Consider the following 21,979-nt stretch of genomic DNA (forward strand, 5'->3'; position numbering starts at 1 on the left):
CCCATAGCACAAGTCACCGTCAAGTGCGGGATCTACCAAGGAGAACAGTTGTCAGCCACCTCCTGTGCATTGATAACATCAAGCTGTATACCAAGAGTGAACGAGACATCGATTCACTGATCCAAACTACCAGGATATACAGCAATGACATCGGAATGTCGTTCGGACTGGAGAAGTGTAGTCGGATGATAACAAAGAGAGGGAAGGTAGTCAGAACTCAGGGGATCAAACTACCAGAAGGCAACATTGTAGTCATAGAGGACAGCTACAAGTACCTCGGCACCCACAGGCAAATGGGAACCATGAAGAGGCTGCTAGGAAACGTGCAACCACCAAGTACCTGCAGAGGGTCAGGCAAGTCCTGAGGAGTCAGCTGAACGGTAAGAACAAGATCCGTGCTATCAACACGTACGCCCTGCCCGTGATCAGGTACCCTGCTGGGGTAATAGGCTGGCCAAAGGAGGAGATAGAAGCCACTGACATGAAGACAAGAAAGCTCCTGACCATGCATAGAGGGTTTCACCCCATCCAGCACCCTGAGGCTGTACGCTAAGCAGAAGGAAGGAGGACGGGGACTGGTGAGTGTCAGCGCCACGTGCGTATTTACGACTGTGCGTAAATCCCCCCTAATATTGGTATGATCCGAGCTCAGCAACTGAGCGAGGGGGCAGGGGGAGCTGCTGCCTACGAGTTTGCTGTTGGAGAAGCGCAGCCAGGCAGACAGAGGAGAACTGAAGTTCGAGCACGTACCAAAGCAAATCATTCGTACTGTACAAATAATGTAAATATATGTGTATCACGAAAAGATTGATGTCAAACTGATCACTTGACCCATATTACATTACTTGCTCTTCAAGTGAATCAACAAATAGCGAAATGAAAAGCCAAAAAACAACAATGCTGTTTCTTTAGAGAGTCTTAGTTTACATGTATGTTTATTTCATATTTTCAGTTGTTACCCTCCACTGCTAAATAAATCGGTTTCAGTAATGTACTGATATAGAAGAATGGACATAAGGGGCTTCTTTCAAAGAAAAAACTCTGGTAGATGTTATTTTGTATATTATGCTTTGTATGTTGTTCAGTATATACCTCAAAACAAGAGGAATTTCAATACACAGCAGTATATTCACAGTTGAAACCAGATATTTACATACACTTTATGGAAAACACAAGAACATTTTTTTTACTGTACAACATCAATTTAGAGTAAACTTGTTTTGTTTTGGTTAAATAAATATTGAAATATCTTTTGAATTAGTTAAATGTCAGAATAAAGAGAGACAGAGCTGTCTATTTTAATCACTTTCATCAAATTTAGGAGTACATATACACTAAATTTATTGTTAATTAATAAGAAAACTCCAGACGATTCCATTCTGAGCTGAAGAAGCTTCTGATAGGTTAGTAGAGTCCATGTGAGTAAATTGGTGGCACAGCTGTGGATGCATATAAGGCAAAACACAGAGCCTGTTTCTTTGACATGGGAAAAATCCAAGAGTTATCACTCAAAACACCACGAAAATAATTGTGGAGCTCCATAAGTGTGGCTGAATTCTGAATACAAAATACAAAAGTTAACAAATATGTTTTTTATATTTATCAATCTAAAAAATTAAACATTTAGTCTGATTTGATGTTACAATTAAAAAAGTGTGTTTTTATCTGAAGAGTGTGTAAATATCTGGTTTCAACTGTATATTTGATGATGTTGGTGTTTGGCTTGATTGTCAGCACAAAGAGGGAGAGAGAGGAACAGAGAGGGAGATGGAGAATGAGGACAGAACAGAGATGGAACAAGAGCAGGTGAGACACATATGTTAGTCAAATGGTTGTTTGCCAAAACTCATCAGAACATGTATCCAGTACCTAGTGTAACTTTTTAGATACCATTTGTTACTTTTCAAATTCTATATTTATTAAGTTATGCAGGCTTATGAAGGCTAAATAATTATATAAACTTTTCTGAATCTAAATAGTGTACTTTGGTAGACTTAAAAAATAAGTGTAGTGCAGGTCTATGATGATTTTTAGTGCTACTATCATCTAGTTTTGATTCTGGTTCTGTTTTGTAGTCCTGATTTTGAACTGTTGTAGTCCTGTTTTAATTCCGGATCAGTTCTGGGTCTGGTTGAATTGGGGTTTAGTCCTCGTGTCTTGATACAGCCCGACTTTCTTCTGCCTTGCTGCTTAATTAAAAACTAGTTTAAGGTGATATTTATTTTTTCCTATATGAAGTCATTCTTTTTTGAACAAAACTCAAAACACAGCCTATTAATCTTTCAGTTATTTCTACCCCACTAAATTTCCTTTTGCTGCTCAGCTCTCACACAGTGGCTCAGTTATGCTCCAATCCCTCCATTAGTTACTTTTTAAAAACACGATTTACAACATGAATAGGTGATAAAGTGATAGATCTTTCAGCTCAATTCTACTTTTTCTGCATAATTCATAATACAATAGGGCTTTGGAGTTGACGTCACGCCGCAATGCATTATGGGAGCGCAGCGCCATTTTCGGGGTCTACGAATCAACACAAACACACTGTGTTGGAACGACGACTACAAGAAAGATGCTTAAAAGCAGCTCAAAAGAGAATGGACTGTATAGAGACCGATTGCGTCCAGAGGCGAAGCAGCGGTACTGGCAGAAAAGAGCGTGCATTGGAAATGTGGACCCGTATGAAATACGGCCGTGGAGTAGAAACCCTGAAGACCAACCGCTATTGACGTAGCCTGACCTGGCCTGTGGAGTCAGCGCGTTCAAGTCGTCATTCAAACAAAGGTAAGTCAGTTCGAGTACTGCGAGTGAAATGTGTTTGATTTCCCTGCAAACATTCAGATTAGTGCAGCATAAATTCATTCATGAGGGGAAATTACAGTGAGAACATGTGGAGGCTGTTAGAGGGATAACATAGTGAGTTCAGTGCATTGATGAGACATTGTCCTGAAGGATTGTTGTTCTTTATGGTTAAAGAAATTGCACTAATTTATTCATATTTATTATAAATAATCCTAATTATACATCTTGCTTCCATGTTTGTATCTTGTGTCACTAAAAATACATTTTATTTTTATACATTGATTAATGACCTGCAGAATCTCCTTATCATATTAAGTGATTCATAATTGTCACTTTATGCTTTCTCCATCTCTAAAGTGATGACATCCTTGCATTACATACTTTAGGTTCATTTTCTGCAGGCAGGTTTCTGACAGAACAGGCAGATTTACACTATAACATGCAGTGTTCTATAGATGGATACATAAAGAAATGAAAAATGACATGTATGTGCTAACTTTCTAAACACTTTGTTACATTTATGATAAAGTAGATAAAACACATTTGTGTCGACCTTGGCTCATTAGTTCTTGTCTTTAAATGAACTTTGTCTGTGTGTGTTTCAGGTCCTGCACTCTCAAAGACTGAATGAACCAGCATTGCAGCCATGGGTCACTGTGAGCATCACAGGGGAGGTTGAAACCGCCCACTGCAGCTGTATGGCTGGAGTCGCAGAGACCTGCAGCCATGTCGCTGCTCTTCTGTTTAATGTAGAAGCAACAGTGTTGATACGTGGCACAAGGACTGTTACAGATGAACCTGCATACTGGGCTTTGCTGGGCAATGTGACCAAGATACCGCCAGAGGTTGGCCATAAGATAGACTTCTCCTCTTCAGCTGCCCAAAAAAAGGCTCTCAATCAAAACATAAACAGACCATCTGTAGTGACAGGTAAAAGGAGCCGTCCTCAAAACAGAAAAATCCCACCTGCTACTGTGGAGGAGTTGTCACCGCTATTGGATACTTTGCTGGAACACAGTAAAGCTGTGGGTTGTGGGAATGACCCATAATGTTTTATCTAGGGGTCTAGATTTATGCCTGCAGTGCACTGCCGTGTAAATGATTTGCATTTACTGAATATGTACTGACTGAGTACCACTGTTCAAAAGTTGAATAAAGAAACAAACTAATTTTTGTCTCTTTTTTTTTTTATTATTAAAACCACCTTATAGAACATCACATCAGTTACAATGTAGAATCCATGTCATTTATAGTTTACAAATGACAAAATGTTTACACAAAATCATGAGTGTTTACATGATATCACCCACTACTAACATTACTTTATTTACTGTATCTTTTGAAAAAAATACAGCAATTTTAACAGACTTAAGAATATTTAACAGGAGCAGATTTCGTTTTTCCCTGGTTTTATTATCACACTGTTCACCAAACGCAGTAAACCTTCACCATCTTATCCAGGAGGGTCACCTCTTCACCCTCACATGGAAGAAGTAATCTGATTGGCATGGTGGTATGTTTGAAGCAGGTCCCTTGTGTAGCGCTGGAACCCAGTCACGATGTGTTTCATCCATTTCATAGGCTGGTTTGCTGCAATAATGCCAAATAATTAGCATCTCTATAAATAGAAGGTAGTTCTGCAAAATTACTCAGTAGGATGTTTGTTCTAATTTGCTATGAGCTCAGAGCGCATCGAAAATAAAACTAATAGGCTAAAAAGAGTGATATGAACATATTTAGAACTTACCGGAATGAAAATGTCAGGAGCACCAACAGATATTTGGAGATGGAAGAGAACAGGATATCAGCTTGTCTCACAGCTGCTATCCAGGCTAGACGCCTTCGTTTGGTAACATCGATACACGAGCTGCCTCAGGTTGCTTCCGGGTTGGGAAAGAATTAAAAGATAAACCCTTTTCAAGCTTATTCTCTTGCCGGCCGTGTGATCGAACATTGCAGCCGACCACACAGCAAATACGAACCATGGCTGTTGTGTGTGACTTCGCTCCCTTTTCACTTGCGCTAGACCCCCAAAATGGCGGATCGGGCCAAAATCCTTTCCACGCCCACCCCCGTGACATCACGCTCCAAAGCCCTATATGTAATCAAATGGAAAAGTCTCTTTTTTTAACTTGTTTTTTATCAGTTTTAATCTTTTAACTTTATGCATCAAGCAAAAATGTAATTATATGCAACATTCTCTGACTTGAAGAAATTAGTTTAACATTTAAACCTATTTTCTGCACATTCCAGCACATAAAATAAAATATTTTTTGTGTCTTACACTCACTCTTTCAAATAGATGCAAGTAAAACACAGCAGAAAATAAATAAAATCAAAGACTAGCAGTCCTATTGCTCTATTTTCACCTGTAAAGCAGGAGCAGGGTAGGCGGAGGTTTACCCTGGTGCAGGTGTGCCTCAGCGGTCAGTTGAAGAATCCGCGAGTTTTTCTGTGAATTTCCCATTACGTCATTGTGCACTCGGTGCTTGTTTAGGATTTTCTTTCGCTGTAAAAAAAGTTTTCTTCGCACGCACAACATCACTTTTTATGGAATCAAACTCAAAATAAGGTCAGTACTTCCACGCTTTAAACGCTGCACGCTCATACTCTCTCCCGCACTCGATATATTATACATTGTTGATCTGCACACAGCTGTTGTCACGAACGTCGCACTCACTTACGTCATTGTCATGAGACATTCTCTCAAAAAAATCACGGTTTTAGTAACGCAGTAACGCAGCATTCCAATGGGAAAGTAACAGTAATCTAAATACCGTTTTTGCAATAGTAATCCCTTACTTTACTCGTTACTTGAAAAAAGTAATCAGATTACAGATTACAAGTAACCATCTCTGCTTGTGACGTAGTTAGGAAGTGTCCTTATGAGCATCCTTCCCCTGAATTCGGACACAGCAATCGTTTCTATGGAGAAAAAAGGGGCTGTCCAAAGCCGCTCACTTCCTGACTGCCCGGCCGTCTAAGGACACTACCTTGTGACGTAGGTAGGTAGTGTCCTTATGAGCATCCTTCCCCTGAATTCAGACACAGCAAATTTTCCCTCTAAGCATGTGCAATTGCGCACTGCTGGCATGGTCTCTGCGCACAGAAAATCTGCGTTGGGCACAGAAAAAACAATCTAACCTGAATTGAAATTAAAATTAAAAGTTTAACAGTTCTGTTTTGCAGTGTTAGTCAGTAAGTGACTGGCTGCTCCCATATGGGATTAACCCGACGGACCAGTTGCATGAACCAAAACATGCTAACAAGTGCACTGGGACTGGGAGACACTTCAAAGAAGTGGAGGAGAGGTAAATGTGTTGTAATCATATGATTCTAAATAATACTACAGATATCTGGAATATAGGTTGTATCCCAATTCAGGGTCTGCAGCCTTAAAGGCCGCATTTTAAGGCCGATTAAAACATATCCCAGAATGCATAGCGCGGCAGTGGGTGTGGATAATTTTGCCGAAAAAAAACAATGGAAGCGGGGTGGCCAAAGAGTAAACTTTCAAAAGTAAGTACTGAATATTATGTCACTTATTTATGTGCAAATGTTTAATAATGAAGAACATTAAAACATTACTGTTAGCCATATGCCGGCAAAGTTATGTGACATTAGCGATGTTTGTACTTTCAGCGTTTTAAAGTCTTTACTTTATACGCCGTTCGATAGTTGACCTTAATCTTACAGAGAATCTGATGATTTTGTGGATAATTAAAGTCAGTCATATATCCACAAAGACAACAAGCTGAAAGTCAGTGAATGCTGCTCGGTTTGCAGTCCTGAATATCACGGCACAAGCAGGATCCACTGCATTGTTAATATTAGCTATGTTATATTGCTGCCTCTGTTCGGTGGTGTCGAGCCAAACGGACTTTAACGTGTGTTTGAACGAGCTGACGGTTCACTCGTTAAACTGAAAGAAAGATGCTTTAATCACAGGAGTCACACATGTGTCCACTGTACCATCTGTTTAGCACTCGTAATCAGTGTTGGTCAAGTTACTTGAAAAAAGTAATCAGTAACTAATTACTGATTACTTCCCCAAAAAGTAATCCTGTTACTTTACTGATTACTTATTTTCAAAAGTAATTAATTACTTAGTTACTTAGTTACTTTTTAAAAACACGATTTACAACCTGAATAGGTGATAAAGCGATAGATCTCTCAGCCCAATTCTACTTTTTCTGCATAATCCATCATACAAAATGTAATCAAATGGAAAAGTCCCTTTTTAAAAGTTGTTTTATTAGTTTTAATCTTTTAACTTTATGCATCAAGCAAAAATGTAATTATATGCAACATTCACTGACTGGAAGAAATTAGTTTAACATTTAAACCTATTTTCTGCACTTTCCAGCACATAAATTTTTTTTTTTGTGTGTTTACACTCAGTCTTTCAAATAGATGCAAGTAAAACACAGCAGAAAATAAATAAAATCAAAGACTAGCGGTCCTATTGCTCTATTTTCACCTGTAAAGCAGGAGCAGGGTAGGCGGAGGTTTACCCTGGTGCAGGTGTGCCGCAGCGGTCAGTGGAAGGATACGGCAGTTTCTCTGTGAATTTCCCATTACGTGGTAGCGCATTCGGAGCTTGCTTGGAAGTTTAGGGGTTTTTTTTCGCTGTAAAAAGAAGTTTTCTTCCCACGCACAATGCTAATGGACGCTAATGTTTTTGTCACTTTTTATGGAATCAAACTTAAAGTAAGGTCAGTACTTCCACGCTTTAAACGCTGCACGCTCATACTCTCTCCCGCACTCGATATATGATCCACTGTTGATCTGCACACAGCTGTTGTCACGAACGTTGCACTTGCTTACGTCACTGTCATGAGACATTCTCTCAAAAAAATCACGGTTTTAGTAACGCAGTAACGCAGCGTTCCTACGGGAAAGTAACGGTAATCTAATTACCGTTTTGCAATAGTAATCCCTTACTTTACTCGTTACTCGAAAAAAGTAATCGGATTACAGTAACGCGTTATGCCCATCTCTGCTTGTAATAACACAAACACTAAATCCTCCTTCTCTTGTGCTGTTTTGTAGCAGTGTGTACACCTGAGACTGTCACCTGTCTGTCTGTCCTGCACTCTCTCTCTTTTTCTTTCTCTCTGATTGTGGAATAAAATGAACATGTATTTATAAGTTACACTTGTGTTTGAATCCTGCAGAATTATCACACATTTCCATGTGTGACAACTTCAAGTGTCCAGAGTGAGGACAGACTCAGGGACCCACTGCTGCACATCATCTGTGAGGCTTTGCAACCCTGATTATCCACCAGGACAAACTCAACAGTGTGTGAGGAAGAGGGGGAGGAAGAGCCAGCAGCAGCTGACAGATGGAGAGAATAGACAGACTGTTCCCTGTTTGTGAAGGACTGCTAGAAAAGTTTAGAATAACTAATTGTCTGTCCTGAATCAGTCTTATTAAGTAATGTTCAAATAATTTTATCATTCCAGTGTGGCAGAAACAAGTTTAATATTCAGAAAACTAAAGTATGTATCAGCAGCAGAATGGACCTAAAAATAAATGTTTGTTTCAGTTCTATGAAGCTTTGAGTATTTTGGATCAGTAGCACTGCTGTGTTTGTTGCATCATATTGCTGTAATTGTTTATGTGCTTTATATATTCTGAGGTAAGTTGATCTATAGTGTTACATCATATTCTATAAGGATGTTATGTGTTTGGATACTTTCTGCCCAGTTTGACCCATTTAGCAGACGTCAGCCTGTTTAAGGCTCTGATATCTATTCTGTATGACTTAAAGCAGTTATTACATGGTATGATTTTCTCACCCAATAAAGGAATATTTAATATATCAGTCTACTCTTCATTCTATCAGAAACAGTTATCACAGCTCGTGCTTTTTACACATATATGTAAGCATTGAGCCAAATTTAGTAATCCCAACATATTAAAAGAACAATATTTGTCTCTTATATATAATACATCTATAGATACACTTTCAAAGATACTTGTCTTTGAGTGAAGATTTAAGGTGATAGGAAATATAAATAAATGCAACTTGAATCTTTACTGAAGCTCAGTATTTGACACAGAGTTCAAACTCACTGCTGTAATAACTAATAATGATTAATATAATAACTATAATATTGGCCATATTATATTTTCATTACCAAAGTGAGATGACTTTAGTCTCATGAACAACATTAGCTAATTGTTATTTACTAGCTAATCTTAAAATGACTGTTCAGTACAGAAATGAAGCCCAACAATCATGTTTTACAGTCCTGTGGTCTCAGCCTCAGATACTTATGAAATCACGCAAAGCTCATGTAGAAACAAATGTACAAAATATGTTCTCCTTCATTTCTGTCAAACAAAGCTGTATGAAACGTTTCCAGCTGTTAGTATCATGGTTGCTAGGCAACCTGGGCAGTGCAACGGAGGCTAGACCGTCCCATATCACAAGCCTACAAGCCCCGCACTTCTGCCCTTAGCGGTCTTTGAATACGCGGCCCTTGAGGACCGTTAAGGCTGCGTACTTTAAGGCTGCAGACCCTGAATTGGGATACAGCCATACATACATGTTTTGGTTTGTGCAACTGGTCCGTCAGGTTATTGTCTCCCCAGAAACATTTCCGTTGTGTCTTGTGTGCTTTTGCAGCGTTTTTCTTTTTGCAGCGTTTTTCTTTTTGCAGGTGATTTTCTTTTTGCAGCGTTTTTCTTTTTGCAGGTGTTTTCTGAAGTTGCAGTACAGCGTTTTTCTTTTTGCAGGTTTTTTTTTTGCAGCATTTTTCTTTTTGCAAGTGTTTTCTGAAGTTGCAGTCCGTTTGGCCTCTCAGGGCCACCGTAATGAGGGAGGCGACTGCTGAATGTTACAGGTGTTACAGGAGTGATACATCTCCTGTTGTCAGGCTTGCGGGTATCAGGCTGTTGTTCTCCTTTATCTCATAGTGGACAGAAATTATTTTTTGGAGTGGCACAAATAATTTGTGTGGCATCAAATATGATGCAGAACAGCTGAATGTTCTGTAAATAGTTTGAAATGTTTATTTAGAAAAACGCCTTGTCTGCATTTTTAGGTAAACAGCTGCAAAAAACGTTGTTGTTTGCAAAACTCAGTTACTTTTTTGAAGAAGTACCTATATAATTAATTGCCCTCTTTATATACCAGAGGTGTGGACTCGAGTCACATGACTTGGACTCGAGTCAGACTCGAGTCATTAATTTTATGACTTTAGACTTGACTTGAAAAAATGTTCTAAGACTTGTGACTTGACTTGGACTTTTACACCAATGACCTGGGACTTGAATTGGACTTGAACCGGTTTACTTGAAAAGACTTGATATTTCACCCCAAATATAAAATTTAACATGCATATTATATAGAGATTGAAAATGTGACCTCATTCAGGGGTAAACCGCAAAGGATTCTGGGAACCCGTGGCAAGAGGTACTAGCGCACGCAGGCTTTCAATTGAAATCAGTCACACAGCGATAAAAAGAGACACAAAAATGTCAAGAAGCCTTGTATTATTAACTGCAATAGCCGGTCGCATGACAGCCACGGGAAGCCGACGGGTAAAGAGATCGGTTGTTATCGGATTACGTCGTCGAAGAGAAATTGTTCAAGCCATGTTTCCGAAGTAACAAAGACGCGACGGATGGCCTGGATTGCAGCCATTCAAAGACCAAATATAACGTCCCAGAACACTCCAGCTCACAGGTTAGTCTGCTCCAAGCATTTACACAAAGGTCAGTGTTTTTTAGTAGTTAACACGTCATTTTCATAACATAATTGGTGATATAGGTTACAAGCAAGTCTGGCGCTGAACAGAAATTGTCGCGCTATGCTCCTTTATTTATTGTGCATAAATAGTGAATTGTCCTGACACAATATTGCGTTTCGCTTCTGTTATTATGGTACATTGACAAAAACATATACTTTTATTCACAGGATAAAACAGGTTTTTTGTATCACTAATTGCCCAGTACGATTACAGCATACAGTATTATTGTCACTGCTACATTTCTGTAACGCGTACCAGAAATTATTTCCACTGCTAATTAATTACCATTGAGCTCAAAGGTCCTATTAATAAATGGTTAATGAATGTGTATTTATGAAGACAATTTGTGAGACTGGTAAACTTATGATACGTACGATGGTCTTTACTTTCTACACGGTGCATTTCAAGGTCCTGCACCCATCCGTCAGTAAACTGTACCTGGGCTTGTTGCAGTGACCGGAAGTTACTAAACTTCATGAGTGTGTGCACTCACTCCAAGAACCATATGATTATAAATATGCATATAAATATGCTACGATGCGATAGCTGACTTCATCTAACTAGCAAATGTTGTCCAGGCTACGTTGGTGATAAAGTTTTTTTTTAATGTGTATGATATTTTTGTCATGCGATTTTAAAGCCGGTCCTACAACCGCATCCAAGAATAACATGCAGCTTATCTCAGAACTGTCGGTGAAAATTATTCTTGGAGCTAGGTTTAATTGAGCTGCATTTTAAAGAGGTGCAATTTCACAATTTGTGTATATTTTCTAAGTTCACTATTTTGTCATGTGTTGAGAAAAACACAGATTTTAAAATTACATGGTCTAATATTTACATTTAGCATAACTGCAACATTCTTTTTTCATTTTTTTTTGAAAGACTCGAAAGGACTTGAAATTCAAAGTTTCAGACTTGTGACTTGACTCGGACTTTTATACCAGTGACTTGAGACTCGACTCTGACTTGCCTGACATTACTTGAGACTTGACTTGAGACTTGAGGATAAAGACTTGAGACTTACTTGAGACTTGCAAAACAATGACTTGGTCCCACCTCTGTTATATACTGTATTTTGCAGACAGAGTTACAGGACTCTCTTCCAGACCACAGACTCATATACTCATAATACAAGTCAGAGCTTTATAAAAAAAAAAAAAAAAGGAAGTTGTCTTTTCAAAATTGGAGTTCAAGTTATTTTTTACTTCCAATAGTGTTAACATACTACACTGGTCATGAGTAAGATTTTTTTTTATTTTCATTGTAAGTGGGCTAAAGCAGTTAATTAAAAGTAGTTTAACATAAATGTTAATGATGTAATTTGATTATTTTAATAAACCATGTAACTTGGATGGATTTGATGCTTGTGTGACCACAGTGCACACATCTGCTGTTGCTCACAGTGGTCCACGGGACTGCTCAGGGAGTTTGTGTGTTCGCTCAGACATATGAAAAATTTAGAGGGAACATTGGTCACAGGTATCACAGATGGTTTATTTGAGGTTTTCTTTGGTGTGGGGAGATGTGGTAGGGGAGACCGGGGATAGTTGTAACGTGGGTCAGTTGTAACACTTCCAATTTCTCCAATCAGGGCTAAGTTTCAAATGATGTGATTCATCCTGTGCATGCCCAACTCAGTTCTGCTATCACATGTGAAAAATCAGTACATTTTGTCAAACACAAACAATTTAACACAAAAAAATGTAATTTGTATGCCAAAAAGTAAGTTTTTCTACTTTATTTCAATTTCAAATAGCATTATCTGCTTTGCAGTTAAACTCATCAAACTTAAATTATGTTATTTGTATGTCTATGGGGATATATTCTGTGTAGGTCTTTAGTGCTAAAGTTTTAGCCGTTGGCTGTAATGTTAGCTAGTTCATGGCTATAGGAGTCTGGGTCAGTTGTAACAGCAACAGTCTGGATTAGTTGTAACAATAATGCAGATGTTACAACTTACCACACTATTACTTTAACTTATATTACAGTTTTTTCTGATTGCTTAAGCGCATTTTTTTGTAACTTTTGGCTAATTTTGCAAAACTCTTCACACAAATAAGAAAACCTGTCACCCAATAATCAAAACATTGTAGTTCTCTTGTAAAAGCAAACACAGCTAGATTAACTCTTCACACCTTCGTAAAAATGGTCTTTCCGTATCAAACAGTACACACAAGCCATCATCTACTAAGCACACAATGCGCCAACTGCACACTGATGGTATGAATACAAAACACATCTGGCTTTTGCTTTCTCTGTGCACAAGGTAGGCTATGTCAGTTTGAGCTCATACTTCTGTCATAGATCCATAAGCATAGAGGGATCCAAACTTCAAGTACTGGTGTTTATTCAAACACATCAAAACAAACACAAGTGTTTATTTCCAAGTATAGGATTATTTGCAATCGCCATAATGACTATATGGGTTACTTGGTCTGCAGTGAACATGCTTCCTCTGCCCCCAGCATCTGGTCATCTAGCAATTCTGTAAAGTAACAATTTCAGTATTTTTACATCAATGGTATTGGTGTGTTTCTCATTGGCATATGGCAGTGCTACAAATCTTTGTGCGAAGTGACTGTACTAACCGATTCTCATTTCAAGATGTCCTTATGGTACTTGCTACAGTGTAGCGGCTCGAGTTAGGCTGGACCCGTTGGCCAGCTACCCTCAGGGTCATTCCACGGTTGATTACATGGTCCACTATTGTAGCTCTGATGTCATCAGCAATTCTATTTCTTACTCTTCCTACCCTTCCTCTCCCCCCCTCCTCGTCTTCCTCTTGCTCCTCCTTGTCCTTGTCGTCCTCTTCATCCTACTTCTTCACCTCCACGTCCTCTTCCTCGGCCTCCTCTACTTCTCACTCTTTCTGCTCCCTCCATTGTACTCCGCACACACAGCTTACCTGTATTATAGTGCTTAGGCTGATTGCAAAGTGGACTAATTATCTAAAACAGTCTTCACATGTGAAAGTGTGCCAGACAGTTGGCAAATTAGTGTTAATGATAGCCATACATGTGTATACTTTTGCTAGGAGTGTGTTGGAAATTTGGTAATTGAGTGTTGTGCAGTGAATTGTGCCTACAGTTTTGCAAAGTGTGTGTTACAAAATTGCAAACTGAGTGCAAAGCAGTTTTTGTGCTTTTAGTTTTGCAAACTCAGTGAGTGGTTTTGCTATAAGTCTGAATAGTTTTAGAGATTGTGCTACAGGAATCACAGTTAGGGTTTAAGCATTCAGAAAAAACTGTAAACAAGTTGGGGCAATGACATCAGCAGAGAGAGGTCCACTGGTCACTTTTGTATATGCGGTTAATGCCATTGGCAACACAATTCCTCCACTGTTTGTGTTCCCACACATACATTATGCAGACCACTGTGTCAGAGATGGACCAGTAGGAAGTACTGGTAGTGGAAATAAATCAGGATGGGTGTGAGAAACAGATTTCCTCATCTTCCTGAAGCACTTTGCAAACCACACCAAGGTAAGCCATGATAAAAAGTAATGGAATTGCGATGCTGGTGAACAACTACATTTTTTCAGCTTCATTGTTATGTTCAAAATTGGTGCAAGAGTTGTAGGTTATAATGCCCACTGAGCCAATGAGGCCAAACTCAAGAAAGACCAACCAAAATTAATGAAATATTCAGTTGCAGAAAATTCCATAATTTGTCTTTTTTGGGGGGTTGGAATATGTTCAAAAGCTAGATTTCTGCATTCTGTCACACACACACACAGCTACATAAATGGATGTAAGTGCATCCATGTGTTGAATAAACAAAGATTACATGTTAATGTTTTGTTAGTACCCTTATTTCATCGTGTTACATTTTACCCCAGGATATGTTACAACTAACCCAGACTATGGGGTTAATTGTAACATTTCACTCTTTGTGTCACTCTTTGGCATCCTCCTTGTGTAAGTCTCATTCTCTCGCTCATCTCAAACTTGCACTGTTGCTATATTTTTCTCTATCCAGGATTATATAAACTCATATTCCCAGCGCAGTGGGCCAGGTAGAAGATTTTCTGGTTGGTGGGGGTATATTGCCCACCCCTTGGCTGATAGTGTTCCTGTGAGTATATTTATTTATTTATTTCTTTTGCCTGTCCCGTTTGGCTCTTTTGCCATCAGAATTATTGTCTAAAGGCGAAGAAAGATGCCCAACGGATTTACTTTACCAAATGGACCATCCCAGCCTTGCCGTAATAGTCTATTTGATTCACCCTTTGTTGTTTATTTTATTTTTTATTTTCACTTGCTAGATACGGGACAGACTTGAATGAGGAAAAGAAAAGGGAGAAAGAAAGAGGGGGAAAAAACAGCGGAGAAGAGGGACGGGGATAAAGGGCAAAAAACAAAAACCAACAAAATAAGCAGACAAAAATACATATATCAATCACCTGGATCACCTGTTGAGAAAGAAAAAAGAAAACAAGCATTTAACAAGGGATAAACAACATCATGATGATCTATGGGAATATAACAGTAAATACTAAGTGTTAAACATTATTGTGCAGCACGTAAGATCGACAGCGCACAGTGTGCTTTAAGGTAGGAGCCAAAAAGGGTGTATTTTGTGTGTATGAGCACCGGTGTGTACAACTGTGAGCATGAACGCGCTTGTTTTTAAAAGGTTCCTTCATGTAATGATCTGCTAGAAGGTGTGGGGGGGCCACAGCCCCGTCCTCCAGGGCATGAAGCAGGTATGGAGGAGATCAAAACTCCAGACATCCAGAGGCCCTCAGAACACAAGAGACCACGGAAGACCAACAGAGGGGCAGCCGCGCCACTGTCCCAGAAAGAGATGAGGAGAGTCCCAGATGAGGGCTCACTCAGCAGCCGCGGAGCAGAAGCCACGGGGAGTTGCAGTGACGTGCCCGTGAGCTCCGCCGGCAGCCAGCTGTGCCAGAGTGACCAAGCCCCAGGCAGAGAGGCCGAGGGCACCCCACCCCCAAAGTGGCCCAAGCGAGCCCCAGGCTCCAGGCCCCGATAAGCAGCCACCAAGGAGTGAGCCGGTGTGTACCTGGACGCCCATCCCCGGACACAAAGACCCACCAACGCACCGATGTCTGAGGGCTGAGGGGAAGTGGTGGGGGGAGATAGGCCTCCATGCCTTGGAGGGCCTGAGATGTCCCTAGAGAGGTGGCGTCTGATACCCGACCTGATATATGGACACAGACATACAGGCACACACAGATACAAACATCCATTCCCACCCTCATGCTCTCATATGCAATTACTCAACACTCACCCAACGTGGAGACAGACATAAAGAGACGCTGTACACACGATCACACTCCCCAAGCGTACTCTGCCGATTACAAGATGAGCTGCCAACTCTTGAGCCATGATGTTGTTCAAAGGTTTTTAGTGAATGTGTTTCTTTTAGTAGTCCTGTATACAAAGCATTACGTCCGAAGTGGATTACAGTTTTTTCTGAATGCTTAAACCCTAACTGTGATTCCTGTAGCACAATCTCTAAAACTATTCAGACTTATAGCAAAACCACTCACTGAGTTTGCAAAACTAAAAGCACAAAAACTGCTTTGCACTCAGTTTGCAATTTTGTAACACACACTTTGCAAAACTGTAGGCACAATTCACTGCACAACACTCAATTACCAAATTTCCAACACACTCCTAGCAAAAGTATACACATGTATGGCTATCATTAACACTAATTTGCCAACTGTCTGGCACACTTTCACATGTGAAGACTGTTTTAGATAATTAGTCCACTTTGCAATCAGCCTAAGCACTATAATACAGGTAAGCTGTGTGTGCGGAGTACAATGGAGGGAGCAGAAAGAGTGAGAAGTAGAGGAGGCCGAGGAAGAGGACGTGGAGGTGAAGAAGTAGGATGAAGAGGACGACAAGGACAAGGAGGAGCAAGAGGAAGACGAGGAGGGGGGGGGAGGAAGGGTAGGAAGAGTAAGAAATAGAATTGCTGATGACATCAGAGCTACAATAGTGGACCATGTAATCAACCGTGGAATGACCCTGAGGGTAGCTGGCCAACGGGTCCAGCCTAACTCGAGCCGCTACACTGTAGCAAGTACCATAAGGACATCTTGAAATGAGAATCGGTTAGTACAGTCACTTCGCACAAAGATTTGTAGCACTGCCATATGCCAATGAGAAACACACCAATACCATTGATGTAAAAATACTGAAATTGTTACTTTACAGAATTGCTAGATGACCAGATGCTGGGGGCAGAGGAAGCATGTTCACTGCAGACCAAGTAACCCATATAGTCATTATGGCGATTGCAAATAATCCTATACTTGGAAATAAACACTTGTGTTTGTTTTGATGTGTTTGAATAAACACCAGTACTTGAAGTTTGGATCCCTCTATGCTTATGGATCTATGACAGAAGTATGAGCTCAAACTGACATAGCCTACCTTGTGCACAGAGAAAGCAAAAGCCAGATGTGTTTTGTATTCATACCATCAGTGTGCAGTTGGCGCATTGTGTGCTTAGTAGATGATGGCTTGTGTGTACTGTTTGATACGGAAAGACCATTTTTACGAAGGTGTGAAGAGTTAATCTAGCTGTGTTTGCTTTTACAAGAGAACTACAATGTTTTGATTATTGGGTGACAGGTTTTCTTATTTGTGTGAAGAGTTTTGCAAAATTAGCCAAAAGTTACAAAAAAATGTGCTTAAGCAATCAGAAAAAACTGTAACAGGCAAGCCACACCTATAACTCGTGTTTTTTTTTTTCTCAGTAACATTATCCATGCTCGACGGCAGTGTCTTCCCAGGCCTGGGGCAGGACTATCTGACAACCGAGGTCAATATGTTCTTGCTTCCTGTGCAGGAAAATGATGGGGAGGACCAAAGCAGGTTACAAAAAGATTTATTTTCACAAGGTAAACTCAAGTGACCTCTCATGTGTTGTGTGAAAAATAAATGAATATTTGTATGTTGTTTATGGTCAGGAACGTACCCACTGTTCTCTCTGCTCCCCGGCTATAGAGGACACCCGACCTTCTCCACCATGGGTTCAAAACTCTGCAGCCAAATACTGGCCATGCCCCGCTGTCAGCTGTCACACACTATTCTCACTGAGAAAAACTGGTAAACATCATATCAGTACTATTTATACGCAAACGATCCGTGGGAATAAAGCAAGACAACCAAGTATAAAAGAGGAAATACATCCTGCACTCAGGTTGAGAATCAATTTTACGTTTTAAACTGTTTTGCTCAACAAAGCCATCATAAATATAATTATTTTTGAACTCCCATAGAAACAGTTTCTATTCCCTGTGGAAGAAATGCCAAATTTCTATTAGAGATGAGGGGGTCTCTCTCTGTTCCCCTTTACTTTCAGTGACTACAACCTGCTGGGTTTTTTTACAACAGAAAATGAGCGCTGGTTGTTTGCTGTGAAATAGTTTTCTGAGGCATGGTGAAACCTGCTGCATGTACCTGCAAGCACAAAACTTTCAGAGTGGTGTAAAATATTTCTTGCTGTGGGATATCAGGGTTTTTTTTTCTCAACATGCTTAAAACAATATCAACTGAAAATTAAATACTACAGTGAAAAGAAACATATATTTCCAATCCATATAGGCATGGGAAGTAAAAGTGTTAATAAGTAAGGTTGTTGCAGAAATACATACTATTTGGATTTTTTTTTCTTTTTATTATGTCACCATAATTTTGTGAAATCTTGAGACATTGTTGGGATTTCGTTTAAGTTTATCCCTCTGTTTCCTGTCTTAACTTTCTTTGTTTTCACAGGTTTCACTATGCAGCTCGTATCTGGGATGGTGTGAAAAAGTCCTCTGCCCTCTCTGAATACAGTCGTCTGCTCTGCTGACACGTGTTTAACTGCTCTTATGTACAGTTTTATTTCACTGATCAGATCACACAAAGACGAAAGAAGTGCAGCTGAATGGGATGTTTGAAAAAAACATCACTGGGGCATAAAATAAATATAATTATTCAGACTTTGAGTCCTGCTTGTTCTATAGTGTCCTGGGACTCTCCTCAGGAATTCTGATAGTTACAGATAAAGTTACAGCCTGTGCAGAGGTGGTGAGCAGGAAAAGAAAGTGTCTTCTCTCAGCACATGTCTAATAAAAATGCGAGAATAGTTTTTAAATTCAAGTCATTCTTGACTGTGTTTCAGTTTTGATGCACTGATAGTTGAAAATACAGATTCCTGTCTTTTTTATTACCTTTTTTGAAAAGATAAGGGGAAACGTGCAAGTTAATAATATACCACTGAAAACTGGTGTGTCTGGTTTTGATTGATATATGCTGTAAGATAGAATGCATGTGGCAATAACGGTTACATACATTTTGTGTGGTCGTCGGTGACTTTCATTTCTCATGAATCACAGTCAGTTTTGTTTTTCATTCAGTGCAAGAAATTAAGCTGTCGTCAAGAACTACCACACAGAGTGATTACATGGTTAAAGCATACTCTGCTGACATTTGAAACAGTCACTGGTCATCAAAGACAAAAAAAACAAAACAAACATTTTACGTCTGTTCTTGAAGAAAATGATATGCAGCCTAAAATATTTCAGCAATAGAATTAAACAGCTTCACAGAATATTCCATTAAATATATGATACAAAAATCAATAAAGCAATATAATAACACTAAAATTTCAAACAAATACACAAAATTAAAACTGAAACAACATGTTTTCAAACTAGTTTTAATAGAATCCCATCAGGACTAAAAGAAAAATGCAGCATAGATGTTATTCTAATTTAACAGTGGAGATTTCTAACTAATACCAATTTAATTATTTAGACTCAAAAACACTGAGTTATAGGTTCTTTGATGTCTTTGCCCAGTTGGTTATTTAACTTTGCAAACAAAAGAAGAAAAGCTACATGGAACACAGAGGTCATATTATAACCTTTAAGAAGCAAAATACGGATGTGTTATAATGTTCACATGAAGAATTCAGCAGATTGCAATTCTGTAGTAGATTAGTGATGTTGGTACAGGATATTTGTACAACAGTTTCGTATCTGGATTTTAAGTCATTAAAAGCTAGTCAATCATTCAAGGTAACCAAACCATATTCAAAGTCTGAAAAGTTTTATTGTTGGACTAGCCTTCTCTTTGAAATAAAGACATGTTTGAACTATGCTTCCTTAGCTTTAATGAGATATCAGAAGCATCTCTAAAAAGAAATCTAAAAATCTCATTGAGGTCAATATGTTCTTGCTTCCTGTGCAGGAAAATGATGGGGAGGATAATTTTTCAAATTCAAATTCAAATTTTTATTTGTCACATACACAGTCATACACAGTACGATATGCAGTGAAATACTTACACAACTGCTCGTGACCTGAAGAAGAAAAAAAAAGGCTATGAATAAGATAGGAAATAAATATGAAAAATTAAAAAGGGTAAATTTAACAAGGAAGGAATAAAATAAAATATAAAAATTAAAGTTAAAAATGAAATAACTGTACAACAAATACACAATACACAGTATAGAAATATATAAGAATGTATGAAGAAATATAAATATATATATATACAATAACAGCAGCAAACAGTGCAAATATGCTTAAAGTGATTTAATGATGAAGTGATTATTGTAAACAATGTCCAGAATGTCTAGTGTGTGTGTGTGTGTGTGTGTGTGTGTGTGTGTGAAAACCATATGTGTGGGTCGGTACTATGTGGTGGTGTGATTGAGAGACCGTATTGCCTGCGGGAAGAAGCTCCTCCTCAGTCTCTCTGTGTTGGTCTTCAGGGAGCGGAATCGCTTTCCTGACCTCAACAGAGAGAACAGTCTGTTGTTGGGATGGCTGAGGTCCTTCACGATCTTCCTGGCCTTGGTCCAGCACCGCCGGGAAATTTGACCAAAGCAGGTTACAAAATCTTTTCTTCTGATAAGGTAAAACTTCTGAGGCCTGTTGTGTGACAAGTAAATAAATCTTTGTATATTGTTTAGGGTCAGGAACGTACCCACTGTTCTCTCTGCTCCCCGGCTATAGAGGACACCCGGCCTTTTCCACCATGGTTTCAAAACTCTGCAGCCAAACACCGGCCATGCCCCGCTGTCAGCTGTCACACACTATTCTCACTGAGAAAAACTGGTAAACATCATATCAGTACTATTTATATATAAATGAATAATTATTTTATTCACATTCCACTATTCAAAAAGTGTAGGTGACTAATCCATGGGAATAAAGCAAGACAACCAAGTATAAATGAGGAAATACATCCTGCACTCAGGTTGAGAATCAATTTTACGTTTTAAACTGTTTTGCTCAACAAAGCCATCATAAATATAATTATTTTTGAACTCCCATAGAAACAGTTTCTATTCCCTGTGGAAGAAATGCCAAATTTCTATTAGAGATGAGGGGGTCTCTCTCTGTTCCCCTTTACTTTCAGTGACTACAACCTGCTGGGTTTTTTTACAACAGAAAATGAGCGCTGGTTGTTTGCTGTGAAATAGTTTTCTGAGGCATGGTGAAACCTGCTGCATGTACCTGCAAGCACAAAACTTTCAGAGTGGTGTAAAATATTTCTTGCTGTGGGATATCAGGGTTTTTTTTTCTCAACATGCTTAAAACAATATCAACTGAAAATTAAATACTACAGTGAAAAGAAACATATATTTCCAATCCATATAGGCATGGGAAGTAAAAGTGTTAATAAGTAAGGTTGTTGCAGAAATACATACTATTTGGATTTTTTTTTCTTTTTATTATGTCACCATAATTTTGTGAAATCTTGAGACATTGTTGGGATTTCGTTTAAGTTTATCCCTCTGTTTCCTGTCTTAACTTTCTTTGCTTTCACAGGTTTCACTATGCAGCTCGTATCTGGGATGGTGTGAAAAAGTCCTCTGCCCTCTCTGAATACAGTCGTCTGCTCTGCTGACACGTGTTTAACTGCTCTTATGTACAGTTTTATTTCACTGATCAGATCACACAAAGACGAAAGAAGTGCAGCTGAATGGGATGTTTGAAAAAAACATCACTGGGGCATAAAATAAATATAATTATTCAGACTTTGAGTCCTGCTTGTTCTATAGTGTCCTGGGACTCTCCTCAGGAATTCTGATAGTTACAGATAAAGTTACAGCCTGTGCAGAGGTGGTGAGCGGGAAAAGAAAGTGTCTTCTCTCAGCACATGTCTAATAAAAATGCGAGAATAGTTTTTAAATTCAAGTCATTCTTGACTGTGTTTCAGTTTTGATGCACTGATAGTTGAAAATACAGATTTCTGTCTTTTTTATTACCTTTTTTGAAAAGATAAGGGGAAACGTGCAAGTTAATAATATACCACTGAAAACTGGTGTGTCTGGTTTTGATTGATATATGCTGTAAGATAGAATGCATGTGGCAATAACGGTTACATACCTTTTGTGTGGTTGTCGGTGACTTTCATTTCTCATGAATCACAGTC

General features: G+C 39.0%; 2 long non-coding RNA genes across 2 annotated transcripts; both read left to right on the plus strand.

The window, feature by feature from the left end:
• The first annotated feature begins 17,307 nt into the window (after positions 1-17,307).
• Positions 17,308-18,686, plus strand: LOC146698394 (uncharacterized). Its single transcript, XR_014922905.1, has 3 exons — positions 17,308-17,419; positions 17,515-17,653; positions 18,323-18,686. It is a non-coding gene; the product is annotated as an uncharacterized LOC146698394 (long non-coding RNA).
• Positions 18,687-20,411: 1,725 nt separating this feature from the next.
• Positions 20,412-21,736, plus strand: LOC146698395 (uncharacterized). Its single transcript, XR_014922906.1, has 3 exons — positions 20,412-20,427; positions 20,511-20,655; positions 21,373-21,736. It is a non-coding gene; the product is annotated as an uncharacterized LOC146698395 (long non-coding RNA).
• The last annotated feature ends 243 nt before the right edge of the window (positions 21,737-21,979 follow it).

Source organism: Copadichromis virginalis, linkage group LG11, assembly GCF_057382275.1.
Source record: "Copadichromis virginalis isolate Kocher_CV1m ecotype Utaka linkage group LG11, C_Virginalis_male_GT1.1, whole genome shotgun sequence".
NCBI lineage: Eukaryota > Metazoa > Chordata > Actinopteri > Cichliformes > Cichlidae > Copadichromis > Copadichromis virginalis.